We start from the raw sequence: 19904 nt of genomic DNA on the forward strand, positions 1-19904 counted from the left end.
CTCCCTAACTAAGGCCTGGAGACTTGTCCTAACTCAGGCCCTGACACTACACCGAACTCAGACCCTGAAAAAACTCCTAGCTCCGTCTCTGACACTGTACCTAACAAAGGCCATGATGCTAGTCCTACCTCAGGCCCTGGCACTGTCGCTAACTAAGGCCCAGCTGCCGGCCATATCTAAAGTCCTGATAGTATCCTGAGCTAATATCCTGGACCCAGGTCTTACCAAGGTCCTGAAACTGGCCCAAATTAATCCTTGATGCTGTCCATAAAGGAGGCCCTGAGGCTCTGCTTAACAGAGGCCCTGATAATGTCTTTAATGAAGACCCTAACGTTGATCCCACAGAGGCCTTTATGCTGCTCACAAGTCATGCCCTGACACTTTCCCTAACTCAGATCCTAAAGAGAGGCCTCACTTAGGCACTTGGGCTGTACCTCAGTTAGGCTCTGATGCTGTCCGTATATGAAGCCCTGGCAGTGGTCGTGATTTAGGGCCTGGCTCTGGTCCTAGGCAAGGCCCCGATGCTCTCAATAACTCAGGTTTTAACCCTTTCCCTTGGTCGTTTCCTGACACTATCCCTGGCCCGGAACCTGACTCTGTCCCAAGCTCATGTCCTGCATCTTATCCTAAATGAAACCCTAACACTCTCCGTAACGAAGGCCCTGACTAATCCTACCTAAGGCCTTGACACGACCTCTCGCTAAGGCCCGGAATCTGTCCCTAACATGGGACCTGCTGCAATCAATAAGTAAAATCCAGACACTATCCTGAGCTCACGTTCTGACGCACTTCTATCCACGATCCTGACACTGTCCCAGAGAGTGCCCTGTTACTGTCCTTGAGTGAATACCGGAGGCTCTGCCTAACTCAGGCCCTGAAGCTTTCCCTAACGGAGGCCTGGATTCTGTGACTCACTCGGGACCTGCTCATGTCTTTCACTATGACCCGAATGCCGAACCAACAAAGGCCCTGATGCTGCTCCTCCGTCGTGCCCTGACTGTGTCTCCAGCTAGGGGGCTGACGCTAGGCTTCACTCAGGCCTAGATGTTCTCCCTAAGTGAGGTTCTGATGCTTTCCCTACACGAAGCCCTGACACAGGTCCTCAATTAGGCCCTGATTCTCTAAGTAACTAAGGTCTTGACAGCAACCCTACGTCATTTCCTCACACTATCCCTGGCTCGGAACGTGACTCTGTCCCAAGCTGATGCCCTGCATCTGATCCTAACTGAAACCCTAATACTCTGCCTAACTAAGGCCCTGACTAATCCTAACTAAGTCCCTGACACTATCTCTCACTAAGGCCTGCAACTTGTCCCTAACATGGGACGTGCTACAATCAATAACTAAAATCCGGACACTCTCCTGAGCTAATATCCTGACACATTTCTAACCAGGGTCCTGACCCTGTCCCAAAGAAAGCCCTGTCGCTTTCCTGAAGTAAGAGCTGAGGCTGTGCCAAACTCAGGCCCTGAAGCTTTCCCTGACTGAGGCCTGGATTCTGTGACTCACTCAGGCCCTCTTGATGTCTTTCATTATGATGCGAATGCTGACCCAACAAAGGCCCTGCTGCTGCTCCCAGGACACGCCCTGACGGTGCCTCCAGCCAGGGGGCCTGACACTGGGTCTCACTCAGGCCTTGTTGCTGGCCCTCTGTCCGGCCCTGATGCTGGTCCTAAATAAGCCCCTGAGGTTCTCAGTAACGCAGGCCTTGACGCTATCCCTAGGTCGTTTGCTGACACGATCCCTAGAGTTTACCCCCACCCTGTACCTAGCTAATATCTTGCCTCTTATGCCAACTGAAGCTCTTATGCTGTGCCGACTTCAGGACCTGAATTGAGTCCCAACGCCGTGACACTGTCACTAACTAAGGCCTGGATGTTCGTCCTGAGTCAGGGCCTCACACTGTCCCTGACTAGGGCCCTGTTGCCCTCAATATCTAAAGTCCTCACACTCTCCTGAGCTAATTGACCAACCCATCACTTACCAAGGTCCTGAAAATGTCCCTAAGTAAGCCCTGACGCTGTCCCTAAGAGAAGGCCTGATCATGTCTTTAACGAAGACCATAATGCTGATCCAACAAAGGCACTGATGCTGCTCCTGTGTCATGCCCTGAGAGTGGCCCCAGCTAACGGACAGACGCTGGGCCTCACTCAGGCCGTGTCACTCGCCCCAAGCCAGTCCGTGATGCTGTTTTCATCTGAAGCCCTGACATTGCTTCAAAACGGAGGCCCTGATGCTCTCAGTAACTAAGGTCTTGACAACTATCTCTCACTAAGGCCCGGAATCTGTCCCTAACATGGGACCTGTTGCAATCCATAACTAAAATCCAGACACTATCCTGAGCCGACATTCTGACGCACTTCTATCCACAATCCTGACACTGTCCCAAAGAAAGCCCTGTTACTGTCCTTAAGTGAATACCGGAGGCTCTGCCTAACTCAGGCCCTGAAGCTTTCCATAACCGAGGCCTTGATTCTGTGACTCACTCAAGCCCTGCTCATGTCTTTCACTATGACCCGAATGCTGACCCAACAAAGCCTGTGATGCTGCCCCTAAGTCACGCCCTGACAGTGTCTGCAGCTAGGGGGCTGACGCAAGGCCTCACCCAGGCCCTGACGCTCTCCCTATGTCAGGCTCTGACGCTGTCCCTACCAGAAACCTTGACAAAGGTCATAAATTAGGCCCTGATTCTCTATGTAACTGAGGCCTTGACACCAACCCTAGGTCATTTTAACTGACACTAGCCCTAGACCTTAACCTAACCTTGTCCTTAACTAATGTCCAGTTTAGCTAAAGAGATTCTTCTTTAGGATGAAATTCTTGCAACTCGTGAATATTGTTTCCTTAAAAAAATAATTTTTAAACTCTTGTTAACCTTAAAGAAAATGTACTCAACTGCTGTGGAATATTCCTTCACAGCAGCGTGCATGGTTCACTTTTGCATTTGCGTGTGTCGGCTTTCAAGGTGCTAGCAGGAATGGCTCCTCTCATGCTAACTAAATCCCTGATGCTGTCCCTAAATAAGGCCCTGAAATTACTCCCGAGGCTGTGAAACTCTCCCTAACTAAGGCCTGGAGACTTGTCCTAACTCAGGCCCTGACACTACACCGAACTCAGACCCTGAAAAAACTCCTAGCTCCGTCTCTGACACTGTACCTAACAAAGGCCATGATGCTAGTCCTACCTCAGGCCCTGGCACTGTCGCTAACTAAGGCCCAGCTGCCGGCCATATCTAAAGTCCTGATAGTATCCTGAGCTAATATCCTGGACCCAGGTCTTACCAAGGTCCTGAAACTGGCCCAAATTAATCCTTGATGCTGTCCATAACGGAGGCCCTGAGGCTCTGCTTAACAGAGGCCCTGATAATGTCTTTAATGAAGACCCTAACGTTGATCCCACAGAGGCCTTTATGCTGCTCACAAGTCATGCCCTGACACTTTCCCTAACTCAGATCCTAAAGAGAGGCCTCACTTAGGCACTTGGGCTGTACCTCAGTTAGGCTCTGATGCTGTCCGTATATGAAGCCCTGGCAGTGGTCGTGATTTAGGGCCTGGCTCTGGTCCTAGGCAAGGCCCCGATGCTCTCAATAACTCAGGTTTTAACCCTTTCCCTTGGTCGTTTCCTGACACTATCCCTGGCCCGGAACCTGACTCTGTCCCAAGCTCATGTCCTGCATCTTATCCTAAATGAAACCCTAACACTCTCCGTAACGAAGGCCCTGACTAATCCTACCTAAGGCCTTGACACGACCTCTCGCTAAGGCCCGGAATCTGTCCCTAACATGGGACCTGCTGCAATCAATAAGTAAAATCCAGACACTATCCTGAGCTCACGTTCTGACGCACTTCTATCCACGATCCTGACACTGTCCCAGAGAGTGCCCTGTTACTGTCCTTGAGTGAATACCGGAGGCTCTGCCTAACTCAGGCCCTGAAGCTTTCCCTAACGGAGGCCTGGATTCTGTGACTCACTCGGGACCTGCTCATGTCTTTCACTATGACCCGAATGCCGAACCAACAAAGGCCCTGATGCTGCTCCTCCGTCGTGCCCTGACTGTGTCTCCAGCTAGGGGGCTGACGCTAGGCTTCACTCAGGCCTAGATGTTCTCCCTAAGTGAGGTTCTGATGCTTTCCCTACACGAAGCCCTGACACAGGTCCTCAATTAGGCCCTGATTCTCTAAGTAACTAAGGTCTTGACAGCAACCCTACGTCATTTCCTCACACTATCCCTGGCTCGGAACGTGACTCTGTCCCAAGCTGATGCCCTGCATCTGATCCTAACTGAAACCCTAATACTCTGCCTAACTAAGGCCCTGACTAATCCTAACTAAGTCCCTGACACTATCTCTCACTAAGGCCTGCAACTTGTCCCTAACATGGGACGTGCTACAATCAATAACTAAAATCCGGACACTCTCCTGAGCTAATATCCTGACACATTTCTAACCAGGGTCCTGACCCTGTCCCAAAGAAAGCCCTGTCGCTTTCCTGAAGTAAGAGCTGAGGCTGTGCCAAACTCAGGCCCTGAAGCTTTCCCTGACTGAGGCCTGGATTCTGTGACTCACTCAGGCCCTCTTGATGTCTTTCATTATGATGCGAATGCTGACCCAACAAAGGCCCTGCTGCTGCTCCCAGGACACGCCCTGACGGTGCCTCCAGCCAGGGGGCCTGACACTGGGTCTCACTCAGGCCTTGTTGCTGGCCCTCTGTCCGGCCCTGATGCTGGTCCTAAATAAGCCCCTGAGGTTCTCAGTAACGCAGGCCTTGACGCTATCCCTAGGTCGTTTGCTGACACGATCCCTAGAGTTTACCCCCACCCTGTACCTAGCTAATATCTTGCCTCTTATGCCAACTGAAGCTCTTATGCTGTGCCGACTTCAGGACCTGAATTGAGTCCCAACGCCGTGACACTGTCACTAACTAAGGCCTGGATGTTCGTCCTGAGTCAGGGCCTCACACTGTCCCTGACTAGGGCCCTGTTGCCCTCAATATCTAAAGTCCTCACACTCTCCTGAGCTAATTGACCAACCCATCACTTACCAAGGTCCTGAAAATGTCCCTAAGTAAGCCCTGACGCTGTCCCTAAGAGAAGGCCTGATCATGTCTTTAACGAAGACCATAATGCTGATCCAACAAAGGCACTGATGCTGCTCCTGTGTCATGCCCTGAGAGTGGCCCCAGCTAACGGACAGACGCTGGGCCTCACTCAGGCCGTGTCACTCGCCCCAAGCCAGTCCGTGATGCTGTTTTCATCTGAAGCCCTGACATTGCTTCAAAACGGAGGCCCTGATGCTCTCAGTAACTAAGGTCTTGACAACTATCTCTCACTAAGGCCCGGAATCTGTCCCTAACATGGGACCTGTTGCAATCCATAACTAAAATCCAGACACTATCCTGAGCCGACATTCTGACGCACTTCTATCCACAATCCTGACACTGTCCCAAAGAAAGCCCTGTTACTGTCCTTAAGTGAATACCGGAGGCTCTGCCTAACTCAGGCCCTGAAGCTTTCCCTAACGGAGGCCTGGATTCTGTGACTCACTCGGGACCTGCTCATGTCTTTCACTATGACCCGAATGCCGAACCAACAAAGGCCCTGATGCTGCTCCTCCGTCGTGCCCTGACTGTGTCTCCAGCTAGGGGGCTGACGCTAGGCTTCACTCAGGCCTAGATGTTCTCCCTAAGTGAGGTTCTGATGCTTTCCCTACACGAAGCCCTGACACAGGTCCTCAATTAGGCCCTGATTCTCTAAGTAACTAAGGTCTTGACAGCAACCCTACGTCATTTCCTCACACTATCCCTGGCTCGGAACGTGACTCTGTCCCAAGCTGATGCCCTGCATCTGATCCTAACTGAAACCCTAATACTCTGCCTAACTAAGGCCCTGACTAATCCTAACTAAGTCCCTGACACTATCTCTCACTAAGGCCTGCAACTTGTCCCTAACATGGGACGTGCTACAATCAATAACTAAAATCCGGACACTCTCCTGAGCTAATATCCTGACACATTTCTAACCAGGGTCCTGACCCTGTCCCAAAGAAAGCCCTGTCGCTTTCCTGAAGTAAGAGCTGAGGCTGTGCCAAACTCAGGCCCTGAAGCTTTCCCTGACTGAGGCCTGGATTCTGTGACTCACTCAGGCCCTCTTGATGTCTTTCATTATGATGCGAATGCTGACCCAACAAAGGCCCTGCTGCTGCTCCCAGGACACGCCCTGACGGTGCCTCCAGCCAGGGGGCCTGACACTGGGTCTCACTCAGGCCTTGTTGCTGGCCCTCTGTCCGGCCCTGATGCTGGTCCTAAATAAGCCCCTGAGGTTCTCAGTAACGCAGGCCTTGACGCTATCCCTAGGTCGTTTGCTGACACGATCCCTAGAGTTTACCCCCACCCTGTACCTAGCTAATATCTTGCCTCTTATGCCAACTGAAGCTCTTATGCTGTGCCGACTTCAGGACCTGAATTGAGTCCCAACGCCGTGACACTGTCACTAACTAAGGCCTGGATGTTCGTCCTGAGTCAGGGCCTCACACTGTCCCTGACTAGGGCCCTGTTGCCCTCAATATCTAAAGTCCTCACACTCTCCTGAGCTAATTGACCAACCCATCACTTACCAAGGTCCTGAAAATGTCCCTAAGTAAGCCCTGACGCTGTCCCTAAGAGAAGGCCTGATCATGTCTTTAACGAAGACCATAATGCTGATCCAACAAAGGCACTGATGCTGCTCCTGTGTCATGCCCTGAGAGTGGCCCCAGCTAACGGACAGACGCTGGGCCTCACTCAGGCCGTGTCACTCGCCCCAAGCCAGTCCGTGATGCTGTTTTCATCTGAAGCCCTGACATTGCTTCAAAACGGAGGCCCTGATGCTCTCAGTAACTAAGGTCTTGACAACTATCTCTCACTAAGGCCCGGAATCTGTCCCTAACATGGGACCTGTTGCAATCCATAACTAAAATCCAGACACTATCCTGAGCCGATATTCTGACGCACTTCTATCCACAATCCTGACACTGTCCCAAAGAAAGCCCTGTTACTGTCCTTAAGTGAATACCGGAGGCTCTGCCTAACTCAGGCCCTGAAGCTTTCCATAACCGAGGCCTTGCTTCTGTGACTCACTCAAGCCCTGCTCATGTCTTTCACTATGACCCGAATGCTGACCCAACAAAGCCTGTGATGCTGCCCCTAAGTCACGCCCTGACAGTGTCTGCAGCTAGGGGGCTGACGCAAGGCCTCACCCAGGCCCTGACGCTCTCCCTATGTCAGGCTCTGACGCTGTCCCTACCAGAAACCTTGACAAAGGTCATAAATTAGGCCCTGATTCTCTATGTAACTGAGGCCTTGACACCAACCCTAGGTCATTTTAACTGACACTAGCCCTAGACCTTAACCTAACCTTGTCCTTAACTAATGTCCAGTTTAGCTAAAGAGATTCTTCTTTAGGATGAAATTCTTGCAACTCGTGAATATTGTTTCCTTAAAAAAATAATTTTTAAACTCTTGTTAACCTTAAAGAAAATGTACTCAACTGCTGTGGAATATTCCTTCACAGCAGCGTGCATGGTTCACTTTTGCATTTGCGTGTGTCGGCTTTCAAGGTGCTAGCAGGAATGGCTCCTCTCATGCTAACTAAATCCCTGATGCTGTCCCTAAATAAGGCCCTGAAATTACTCCCGAGGCTGTGAAACTCTCCCTAACTAAGGCCTGGAGACTTGTCCTAACTCAGGCCCTGACACTACACCGAACTCAGACCCTGAAAAAACTCCTAGCTCCGTCTCTGACACTGTACCTAACAAAGGCCATGATGCTAGTCCTACCTCAGGCCCTGGCACTGTCGCTAACTAAGGCCCAGCTGCCGGCCATATCTAAAGTCCTGATAGTATCCTGAGCTAATATCCTGGACCCAGGTCTAACCAAGGTCCTGAAACTGGCCCAAATTAATCCTTGATGCTGTCCATAAAGGAGGCCCTGAGGCTCTGCTTAACAGAGGCCCTGATAATGTCTTTAATGAAGACCCTAACGTTGATCCCACAGAGGCCTTTATGCTGCTCACAAGTCATGCCCTGACACTTTCCCTAACTCAGATCCTAAAGAGAGGCCTCACTTAGGCACTTGGGCTGTACCTCAGTTAGGCTCTGATGCTGTCCGTATATGAAGCCCTGGCAGTGGTCGTGATTTAGGGCCTGGCTCTGGTCCTAGGCAAGGCCCCGATGCTCTCAATAACTCAGGTTTTAACCCTTTCCCTTGGTCGTTTCCTGACACTATCCCTGGCCCGGAACCTGACTCTGTCCCAAGCTCATGTCCTGCATCTTATCCTAAATGAAACCCTAACACTCTCCGTAACGAAGGCCCTGACTAATCCTACCTAAGGCCTTGACACGACCTCTCGCTAAGGCCCGGAATCTGTCCCTAACATGGGACCTGCTGCAATCAATAAGTAAAATCCAGACACTATCCTGAGCTCACGTTCTGACGCACTTCTATCCACGATCCTGACACTGTCCCAGAGAGTGCCCTGTTACTGTCCTTGAGTGAATACCGGAGGCTCTGCCTAACTCAGGCCCTGAAGCTTTCCCTAACGGAGGCCTGGATTCTGTGACTCACTCGGGACCTGCTCATGTCTTTCACTATGACCCGAATGCCGAACCAACAAAGGCCCTGATGCTGCTCCTCCGTCGTGCCCTGACTGTGTCTCCAGCTAGGGGGCTGACGCTAGGCTTCACTCAGGCCTAGATGTTCTCCCTAAGTGAGGTTCTGATGCTTTCCCTACACGAAGCCCTGACACAGGTCCTCAATTAGGCCCTGATTCTCTAAGTAACTAAGGTCTTGACAGCAACCCTACGTCATTTCCTCACACTATCCCTGGCTCGGAACGTGACTCTGTCCCAAGCTGATGCCCTGCATCTGATCCTAACTGAAACCCTAATACTCTGCCTAACTAAGGCCCTGACTAATCCTAACTAAGTCCCTGACACTATCTCTCACTAAGGCCTGCAACTTGTCCCTAACATGGGACGTGCTACAATCAATAACTAAAATCCGGACACTCTCCTGAGCTAATATCCTGACACATTTCTAACCAGGGTCCTGACCCTGTCCCAAAGAAAGCCCTGTCGCTTTCCTGAAGTAAGAGCTGAGGCTGTGCCAAACTCAGGCCCTGAAGCTTTCCCTGACTGAGGCCTGGATTCTGTGACTCACTCAGGCCCTCTTGATGTCTTTCATTATGATGCGAATGCTGACCCAACAAAGGCCCTGCTGCTGCTCCCAGGACACGCCCTGACGGTGCCTCCAGCCAGGGGGCCTGACACTGGGTCTCACTCAGGCCTTGTTGCTGGCCCTCTGTCCGGCCCTGATGCTGGTCCTAAATAAGCCCCTGAGGTTCTCAGTAACGCAGGCCTTGACGCTATCCCTAGGTCGTTTGCTGACACGATCCCTAGAGTTTACCCCCACCCTGTACCTAGCTAATATCTTGCCTCTTATGCCAACTGAAGCTCTTATGCTGTGCCGACTTCAGGACCTGAATTGAGTCCCAACGCCGTGACACTGTCACTAACTAAGGCCTGGATGTTCGTCCTGAGTCAGGGCCTCACACTGTCCCTGACTAGGGCCCTGTTGCCCTCAATATCTAAAGTCCTCACACTCTCCTGAGCTAATTGACCAACCCATCACTTACCAAGGTCCTGAAAATGTCCCTAAGTAAGCCCTGACGCTGTCCCTAAGAGAAGGCCTGATCATGTCTTTAACGAAGACCATAATGCTGATCCAACAAAGGCACTGATGCTGCTCCTGTGTCATGCCCTGAGAGTGGCCCCAGCTAACGGACAGACGCTGGGCCTCACTCAGGCCGTGTCACTCGCCCCAAGCCAGTCCGTGATGCTGTTTTCATCTGAAGCCCTGACATTGCTTCAAAACGGAGGCCCTGATGCTCTCAGTAACTAAGGTCTTGACAACTATCTCTCACTAAGGCCCGGAATCTGTCCCTAACATGGGACCTGTTGCAATCCATAACTAAAATCCAGACACTATCCTGAGCCGATATTCTGACGCACTTCTATCCACAATCCTGACACTGTCCCAAAGAAAGCCCTGTTACTGTCCTTAAGTGAATACCGGAGGCTCTGCCTAACTCAGGCCCTGAAGCTTTCCATAACCGAGGCCTTGCTTCTGTGACTCACTCAAGCCCTGCTCATGTCTTTCACTATGACCCGAATGCTGACCCAACAAAGCCTGTGATGCTGCCCCTAAGTCACGCCCTGACAGTGTCTGCAGCTAGGGGGCTGACGCAAGGCCTCACCCAGGCCCTGACGCTCTCCCTATGTCAGGCTCTGACGCTGTCCCTACCAGAAACCTTGACAAAGGTCATAAATTAGGCCCTGATTCTCTATGTAACTGAGGCCTTGACACCAACCCTAGGTCATTTTAACTGACACTAGCCCTAGACCTTAACCTAACCTTGTCCTTAACTAATGTCCAGTTTAGCTAAAGAGATTCTTCTTTAGGATGAAATTCTTGCAACTCGTGAATATTGTTTCCTTAAAAAAATAATTTTTAAACTCTTGTTAACCTTAAAGAAAATGTACTCAACTGCTGTGGAATATTCCTTCACAGCAGCGTGCATGGTTCACTTTTGCATTTGCGTGTGTCGGCTTTCAAGGTGCTAGCAGGAATGGCTCCTCTCATGCTAACTAAATCCCTGATGCTGTCCCTAAATAAGGCCCTGAAATTACTCCCGAGGCTGTGAAACTCTCCCTAACTAAGGCCTGGAGACTTGTCCTAACTCAGGCCCTGACACTACACCGAACTCAGACCCTGAAAAAACTCCTAGCTCCGTCTCTGACACTGTACCTAACAAAGGCCATGATGCTAGTCCTACCTCAGGCCCTGGCACTGTCGCTAACTAAGGCCCAGCTGCCGGCCATATCTAAAGTCCTGATAGTATCCTGAGCTAATATCCTGGACCCAGGTCTTACCAAGGTCCTGAAACTGGCCCAAATTAATCCTTGATGCTGTCCATAAAGGAGGCCCTGAGGCTCTGCTTAACAGAGGCCCTGATAATGTCTTTAATGAAGACCCTAACGTTGATCCCACAGAGGCCTTTATGCTGCTCACAAGTCATGCCCTGACACTTTCCCTAACTCAGATCCTAAAGAGAGGCCTCACTTAGGCACTTGGGCTGTACCTCAGTTAGGCTCTGATGCTGTCCGTATATGAAGCCCTGGCAGTGGTCGTGATTTAGGGCCTGGCTCTGGTCCTAGGCAAGGCCCCGATGCTCTCAATAACTCAGGTTTTAACCCTTTCCCTTGGTCGTTTCCTGACACTATCCCTGGCCCGGAACCTGACTCTGTCCCAAGCTCATGTCCTGCATCTTATCCTAAATGAAACCCTAACACTCTCCGTAACGAAGGCCCTGACTAATCCTACCTAAGGCCTTGACACGACCTCTCGCTAAGGCCCGGAATCTGTCCCTAACATGGGACCTGCTGCAATCAATAAGTAAAATCCAGACACTATCCTGAGCTCACGTTCTGACGCACTTCTATCCACGATCCTGACACTGTCCCAGAGAGTGCCCTGTTACTGTCCTTGAGTGAATACCGGAGGCTCTGCCTAACTCAGGCCCTGAAGCTTTCCCTAACGGAGGCCTGGATTCTGTGACTCACTCGGGACCTGCTCATGTCTTTCACTATGACCCGAATGCCGAACCAACAAAGGCCCTGATGCTGCTCCTCCGTCGTGCCCTGACTGTGTCTCCAGCTAGGGGGCTGACGCTAGGCTTCACTCAGGCCTAGATGTTCTCCCTAAGTGAGGTTCTGATGCTTTCCCTACACGAAGCCCTGACACAGGTCCTCAATTAGGCCCTGATTCTCTAAGTAACTAAGGTCTTGACAGCAACCCTACGTCATTTCCTCACACTATCCCTGGCTCGGAACGTGACTCTGTCCCAAGCTGATGCCCTGCATCTGATCCTAACTGAAACCCTAATACTCTGCCTAACTAAGGCCCTGACTAATCCTAACTAAGTCCCTGACACTATCTCTCACTAAGGCCTGCAACTTGTCCCTAACATGGGACGTGCTACAATCAATAACTAAAATCCGGACACTCTCCTGAGCTAATATCCTGACACATTTCTAACCAGGGTCCTGACCCTGTCCCAAAGAAAGCCCTGTCGCTTTCCTGAAGTAAGAGCTGAGGCTGTGCCAAACTCAGGCCCTGAAGCTTTCCCTGACTGAGGCCTGGATTCTGTGACTCACTCAGGCCCTCTTGATGTCTTTCATTATGATGCGAATGCTGACCCAACAAAGGCCCTGCTGCTGCTCCCAGGACACGCCCTGACGGTGCCTCCAGCCAGGGGGCCTGACACTGGGTCTCACTCAGGCCTTGTTGCTGGCCCTCTGTCCGGCCCTGATGCTGGTCCTAAATAAGCCCCTGAGGTTCTCAGTAACGCAGGCCTTGACGCTATCCCTAGGTCGTTTGCTGACACGATCCCTAGAGTTTACCCCCACCCTGTACCTAGCTAATATCTTGCCTCTTATGCCAACTGAAGCTCTTATGCTGTGCCGACTTCAGGACCTGAATTGAGTCCCAACGCCGTGACACTGTCACTAACTAAGGCCTGGATGTTCGTCCTGAGTCAGGGCCTCACACTGTCCCTGACTAGGGCCCTGTTGCCCTCAATATCTAAAGTCCTCACACTCTCCTGAGCTAATTGACCAACCCATCACTTACCAAGGTCCTGAAAATGTCCCTAAGTAAGCCCTGACGCTGTCCCTAAGAGAAGGCCTGATCATGTCTTTAACGAAGACCATAATGCTGATCCAACAAAGGCACTGATGCTGCTCCTGTGTCATGCCCTGAGAGTGGCCCCAGCTAACGGACAGACGCTGGGCCTCACTCAGGCCGTGTCACTCGCCCCAAGCCAGTCCGTGATGCTGTTTTCATCTGAAGCCCTGACATTGCTTCAAAACGGAGGCCCTGATGCTCTCAGTAACTAAGGTCTTGACAACTATCTCTCACTAAGGCCCGGAATCTGTCCCTAACATGGGACCTGTTGCAATCCATAACTAAAATCCAGACACTATCCTGAGCCGATATTCTGACGCACTTCTATCCACAATCCTGACACTGTCCCAAAGAAAGCCCTGTTACTGTCCTTAAGTGAATACCGGAGGCTCTGCCTAACTCAGGCCCTGAAGCTTTCCATAACCGAGGCCTTGCTTCTGTGACTCACTCAAGCCCTGCTCATGTCTTTCACTATGACCCGAATGCTGACCCAACAAAGCCTGTGATGCTGCCCCTAAGTCACGCCCTGACAGTGTCTGCAGCTAGGGGGCTGACGCAAGGCCTCACCCAGGCCCTGACGCTCTCCCTATGTCAGGCTCTGACGCTGTCCCTACCAGAAACCTTGACAAAGGTCATAAATTAGGCCCTGATTCTCTATGTAACTGAGGCCTTGACACCAACCCTAGGTCATTTTAACTGACACTAGCCCTAGACCTTAACCTAACCTTGTCCTTAACTAATGTCCAGTTTAGCTAAAGAGATTCTTCTTTAGGATGAAATTCTTGCAACTCGTGAATATTGTTTCCTTAAAAAAATAATTTTTAAACTCTTGTTAACCTTAAAGAAAATGTACTCAACTGCTGTGGAATATTCCTTCACAGCAGCGTGCATGGTTCACTTTTGCATTTGCGTGTGTCGGCTTTCAAGGTGCTAGCAGGAATGGCTCCTCTCATGCTAACTAAATCCCTGATGCTGTCCCTAAATAAGGCCCTGAAATTACTCCCGAGGCTGTGAAACTCTCCCTAACTAAGGCCTGGAGACTTGTCCTAACTCAGGCCCTGACACTACACCGAACTCAGACCCTGAAAAAACTCCTAGCTCCGTCTCTGACACTGTACCTAACAAAGGCCATGATGCTAGTCCTACCTCAGGCCCTGGCACTGTCGCTAACTAAGGCCCAGCTGCCGGCCATATCTAAAGTCCTGATAGTATCCTGAGCTAATATCCTGGACCCAGGTCTTACCAAGGTCCTGAAACTGGCCCAAATTAATCCTTGATGCTGTCCATAAAGGAGGCCCTGAGGCTCTGCTTAACAGAGGCCCTGATAATGTCTTTAATGAAGACCCTAACGTTGATCCCACAGAGGCCTTTATGCTGCTCACAAGTCATGCCCTGACACTTTCCCTAACTCGGATCCTAAAGAGAGGCCTCACTTAGGCACTTGGGCTGTACCTCAGTTAGGCTCTGATGCTGTCCGTATATGAAGCCCTGGCAGTGGTCGTGATTTAGGGCCTGGCTCTGGTCCTAGGCAAGGCCCCGATGCTCTCAATAACTCAGGTTTTAACCCTTTCCCTTGGTCGTTTCCTGACACTATCCCTGGCCCGGAACCTGACTCTGTCCCAAGCTCATGTCCTGCATCTTATCCTAAATGAAACCCTAACACTCTCCGTAACGAAGGCCCTGACTAATCCTACCTAAGGCCTTGACACGACCTCTCGCTAAGGCCCGGAATCTGTCCCTAACATGGGACCTGCTGCAATCAATAAGTAAAATCCAGACACTATCCTGAGCTCACGTTCTGACGCACTTCTATCCACGATCCTGACACTGTCCCAGAGAGTGCCCTGTTACTGTCCTTGAGTGAATACCGGAGGCTCTGCCTAACTCAGGCCCTGAAGCTTTCCCTAACGGAGGCCTGGATTCTGTGACTCACTCGGGACCTGCTCATGTCTTTCACTATGACCCGAATGCCGAACCAACAAAGGCCCTGATGCTGCTCCTCCGTCGTGCCCTGACTGTGTCTCCAGCTAGGGGGCTGACGCTAGGCTTCACTCAGGCCTAGATGTTCTCCCTAAGTGAGGTTCTGATGCTTTCCCTACACGAAGCCCTGACACAGGTCCTCAATTAGGCCCTGATTCTCTAAGTAACTAAGGTCTTGACAGCAACCCTACGTCATTTCCTCACACTATCCCTGGCTCGGAACGTGACTCTGTCCCAAGCTGATGCCCTGCATCTGATCCTAACTGAAACCCTAATACTCTGCCTAACTAAGGCCCTGACTAATCCTAACTAAGTCCCTGACACTATCTCTCACTAAGGCCTGCAACTTGTCCCTAACATGGGACGTGCTACAATCAATAACTAAAATCCGGACACTCTCCTGAGCTAATATCCTGACACATTTCTAACCAGGGTCCTGACCCTGTCCCAAAGAAAGCCCTGTCGCTTTCCTGAAGTAAGAGCTGAGGCTGTGCCAAACTCAGGCCCTGAAGCTTTCCCTGACTGAGGCCTGGATTCTGTGACTCACTCAGGCCCTCTTGATGTCTTTCATTATGATGCGAATGCTGACCCAACAAAGGCCCTGCTGCTGCTCCCAGGACACGCCCTGACGGTGCCTCCAGCCAGGGGGCCTGACACTGGGTCTCACTCAGGCCTTGTTGCTGGCCCTCTGTCCGGCCCTGATGCTGGTCCTAAATAAGCCCCTGAGGTTCTCAGTAACGCAGGCCTTGACGCTATCCCTAGGTCGTTTGCTGACACGATCCCTAGAGTTTACCCCCACCCTGTACCTAGCTAATATCTTGCCTCTTATGCCAACTGAAGCTCTTATGCTGTGCCGACTTCAGGACCTGAATTGAGTCCCAACGCCGTGACACTGTCACTAACTAAGGCCTGGATGTTCGTCCTGAGTCAGGGCCTCACACTGTCCCTGACTAGGGCCCTGTTGCCCTCAATATCTAAAGTCCTCACACTCTCCTGAGCTAATTGACCAACCCATCACTTACCAAGGTCCTGAAAATGTCCCTAAGTAAGCCCTGACGCTGTCCCTAAGAGAAGGCCTGATCATGTCTTTAACGAAGACCATAATGCTGATCCAACAAAGGCACTGATGCTGCTCCTGTGTCATGCCCTGAGAGTGGCCCCAGCTAACGGACAGACGCTGGGCCTCACTCAGGCCGTGTCACTCGCCCCAAGCCAGTCCGTGATGCTGTTTTCATCTGAAGCCCTGACATTGCTTCAAAACGGAGGCCCTGATGCTCTCAGTAACTAAGGTCTTGACAACTATCTCTCACTAAGGCCCGGAATCTGTCCCTAACATGGGACCTGTTGCAATCCATAACTAAAATCCAGACACTATCCTGAGCCGATATTCTGACGCACTTCTATCCACAATCCTGACACTGTCCCAAAGAAAGCCCTGTTACTGTCCTTAAGTGAATACCGGAGGCTCTGCCTAACTCAGGCCCTGAAGCTTTCCATAACCGAGGCCTTGCTTCTGTGACTCACTCAAGCCCTGCTCATGTCTTTCACTATGACCCGAATGCTGACCCAACAAAGCCTGTGATGCTGCCCCTAAGTCACGCCCTGACAGTGTCTGCAGCTAGGGGGCTGACGCAAGGCCTCACCCAGGCCCTGACGCTCTCCCTATGTCAGGCTCTGACGCTGTCCCTACCAGAAACCTTGACAAAGGTCATAAATTAGGCCCTGATTCTCTATGTAACTGAGGCCTTGACACCAACCCTAGGTCATTTTAACTGACACTAGCCCTAGACCTTAACCTAACCTTGTCCTTAACTAATGTCCAGTTTAGCTAAAGAGATTCTTCTTTAGGATGAAATTCTTGCAACTCGTGAATATTGTTTCCTTAAAAAAATAATTTTTAAACTCTTGTTAACCTTAAAGAAAATGTACTCAACTGCTGTGGAATATTCCTTCACAGCAGCGTGCATGGTTCACTTTTGCATTTGCGTGTGTCGGCTTTCAAGGTGCTAGCAGGAATGGCTCCTCTCATGCTAACTAAATCCCTGATGCTGTCCCTAAATAAGGCCCTGAAATTACTCCCGAGGCTGTGAAACTCTCCCTAACTAAGGCCTGGAGACTTGTCCTAACTCAGGCCCTGACACTACACCGAACTCAGACCCTGAAAAAACTCCTAGCTCCGTCTCTGACACTGTACCTAACAAAGGCCATGATGCTAGTCCTACCTCAGGCCCTGGCACTGTCGCTAACTAAGGCCCAGCTGCCGGCCATATCTAAAGTCCTGATAGTATCCTGAGCTAATATCCTGGACCCAGGTCTTACCAAGGTCCTGAAACTGGCCCAAATTAATCCTTGATGCTGTCCATAAAGGAGGCCCTGAGGCTCTGCTTAACAGAGGCCCTGATAATGTCTTTAATGAAGACCCTAACGTTGATCCCACAGAGGCCTTTATGCTGCTCACAAGTCATGCCCTGACACTTTCCCTAACTCGGATCCTAAAGAGAGGCCTCACTTAGGCACTTGGGCTGTACCTCAGTTAGGCTCTGATGCTGTCCGTATATGAAGCCCTGGCAGTGGTCGTGATTTAGGGCCTGGCTCTGGTCCTAGGCAAGGCCCCGATGCTCTCAATAACTCAGGTTTTAACCCTTTCCCTTGGTCGTTTCCTGACACTATCCCTGGCCCGGAACCTGACTCTGTCCCAAGCTCATGTCCTGCATCTTATCCTAAATGAAACCCTAACACTCTCCGTAACGAAGGCCCTGACTAATCCTACCTAAGGCCTTGACACGACCTCTCGCTAAGGCCCGGAATCTGTCCCTAACATGGGACCTGCTGCAATCAATAAGTAAAATCCAGACACTATCCTGAGCTCACGTTCTGACGCACTTCTATCCACGATCCTGACACTGTCCCAGAGAGTGCCCTGTTACTGTCCTTGAGTGAATACCGGAGGCTCTGCCTAACTCAGGCCCTGAAGCTTTCCCTAACGGAGGCCTGGATTCTGTGACTCACTCGGGACCTGCTCATGTCTTTCACTATGACCCGAATGCCGAACCAACAAAGGCCCTGATGCTGCTCCTCCGTCGTGCCCTGACTGTGTCTCCAGCTAGGGGGCTGACGCTAGGCTTCACTCAGGCCTAGATGTTCTCCCTAAGTGAGGTTCTGATGCTTTCCCTACACGAAGCCCTGACACAGGTCCTCAATTAGGCCCTGATTCTCTAAGTAACTAAGGTCTTGACAGCAACCCTACGTCATTTCCTCACACTATCCCTGGCTCGGAACGTGACTCTGTCCCAAGCTGATGCCCTGCATCTGATCCTAACTGAAACCCTAATACTCTGCCTAACTAAGGCCCTGACTAATCCTAACTAAGTCCCTGACACTATCTCTCACTAAGGCCTGCAACTTGTCCCTAACATGGGACGTGCTACAATCAATAACTAAAATCCGGACACTCTCCTGAGCTAATATCCTGACACATTTCTAACCAGGGTCCTGACCCTGTCCCAAAGAAAGCCCTGTCGCTTTCCTGAAGTAAGAGCTGAGGCTGTGCCAAACTCAGGCCCTGAAGCTTTCCCTGACTGAGGCCTGGATTCTGTGACTCACTCAGGCCCTCTTGATGTCTTTCATTATGATGCGAATGCTGACCCAACAAAGGCCCTGCTGCTGCTCCCAGGACACGCCCTGACGGTGCCTCCAGCCAGGGGGCCTGACACTGGGTCTCACTCAGGCCTTGTTGCTGGCCCTCTGTCCGGCCCTGATGCTGGTCCTAAATAAGCCCCTGAGGTTCTCAGTAACGCAGGCCTTGACGCTATCCCTAGGTCGTTTGCTGACACGATCCCTAGAGTTTACCCCCACCCTGTACCTAGCTAATATCTTGCCTCTTATGCCAACTGAAGCTCTTATGCTGTGCCGACTTCAGGACCTGAATTGAGTCCCAACGCCGTGACACTGTCACTAACTAAGGCCTGGATGTTCGTCCTGAGTCAGGGCCTCACACTGTCCCTGACTAGGGCCCTGTTGCCCTCAATATCTAAAGTCCTCACACTCTCCTGAGCTAATTGACCAACCCATCACTTACCAAGGTCCTGAAAATGTCCCTAAGTAAGCCCTGACGCTGTCCCTAAGAGAAGGCCTGATCATGTCTTTAACGAAGACCATAATGCTGATCCAACAAAGGCACTGATGCTGCTCCTGTGTCATGCCCTGAGAGTGGCCCCAGCTAACGGACAGACGCTGGGCCTCACTCAGGCCGTGTCACTCGCCCCAAGCCAGTCCGTGATGCTGTTTTCATCTGAAGCCCTGACATTGCTTCAAAACGGAGGCCCTGATGCTCTCAGTAACTAAGGTCTTGACAACTATCTCTCACTAAGGCCCGGAATCTGTCCCTAACATGGGACCTGTTGCAATCCATAACTAAAATCCAGACACTATCCTGAGCCGACATTCTGACGCACTTCTATCCACAATCCTGACACTGTCCCAAAGAAAGCCCTGTTACTGTCCTTAAGTGAATACCGGAGGCTCTGCCTAACTCAGGCCCTGAAGCTTTCCATAACCGAGGCCTTGCTTCTGTGACTCACTCAAGCCCTGCTCATGTCTTTCACTATGACCCGAATGCTGACCCAACAAAGCCTGTGATGCTGCCCCTAAGTCACGCCCTGACAGTGTCTGCAGCTAGGGGGCTGACGCAAGGCCTCACCCAGGCCCTGACGCTCTCCCTATGTCAGGCTCTGACGCTGTCCCTACCAGAAACCTTGACAAAGGTCATAAATTAGGCCCTGATTCTCTATGTAACTGAGGCCTTGACACCAACCCTAGGTCATTTTAACTGACACTAGCCCTAGACCTTAACCTAACCTTGTCCTTAACTAATGTCCAGTTTAGCTAAAGAGATTCTTCTTTAGGATGAAATTCTTGCAACTCGTGAATATTGTTTCCTTAAAAAAATAATTTTTAAACTCTTGTTAACCTTAAAGAAAATGTACTCAACTGCTGTGGAATATTCCTTCACAGCAGCGTGCATGGTTCACTTTTGCATTTGCGTGTGTCGGCTTTCAAGGTGCTAGCAGGAATGGCTCCTCTCATGCTAACTAAATCCCTGATGCTGTCCCTAAATAAGGCCCTGAAATTACTCCCGAGGCTGTGAA

The sequence above is a fragment of the Kogia breviceps genome, chromosome 9 (assembly GCF_026419965.1).
Source record: "Kogia breviceps isolate mKogBre1 chromosome 9, mKogBre1 haplotype 1, whole genome shotgun sequence".
Lineage (NCBI taxonomy): Eukaryota > Metazoa > Chordata > Mammalia > Artiodactyla > Physeteridae > Kogia > Kogia breviceps.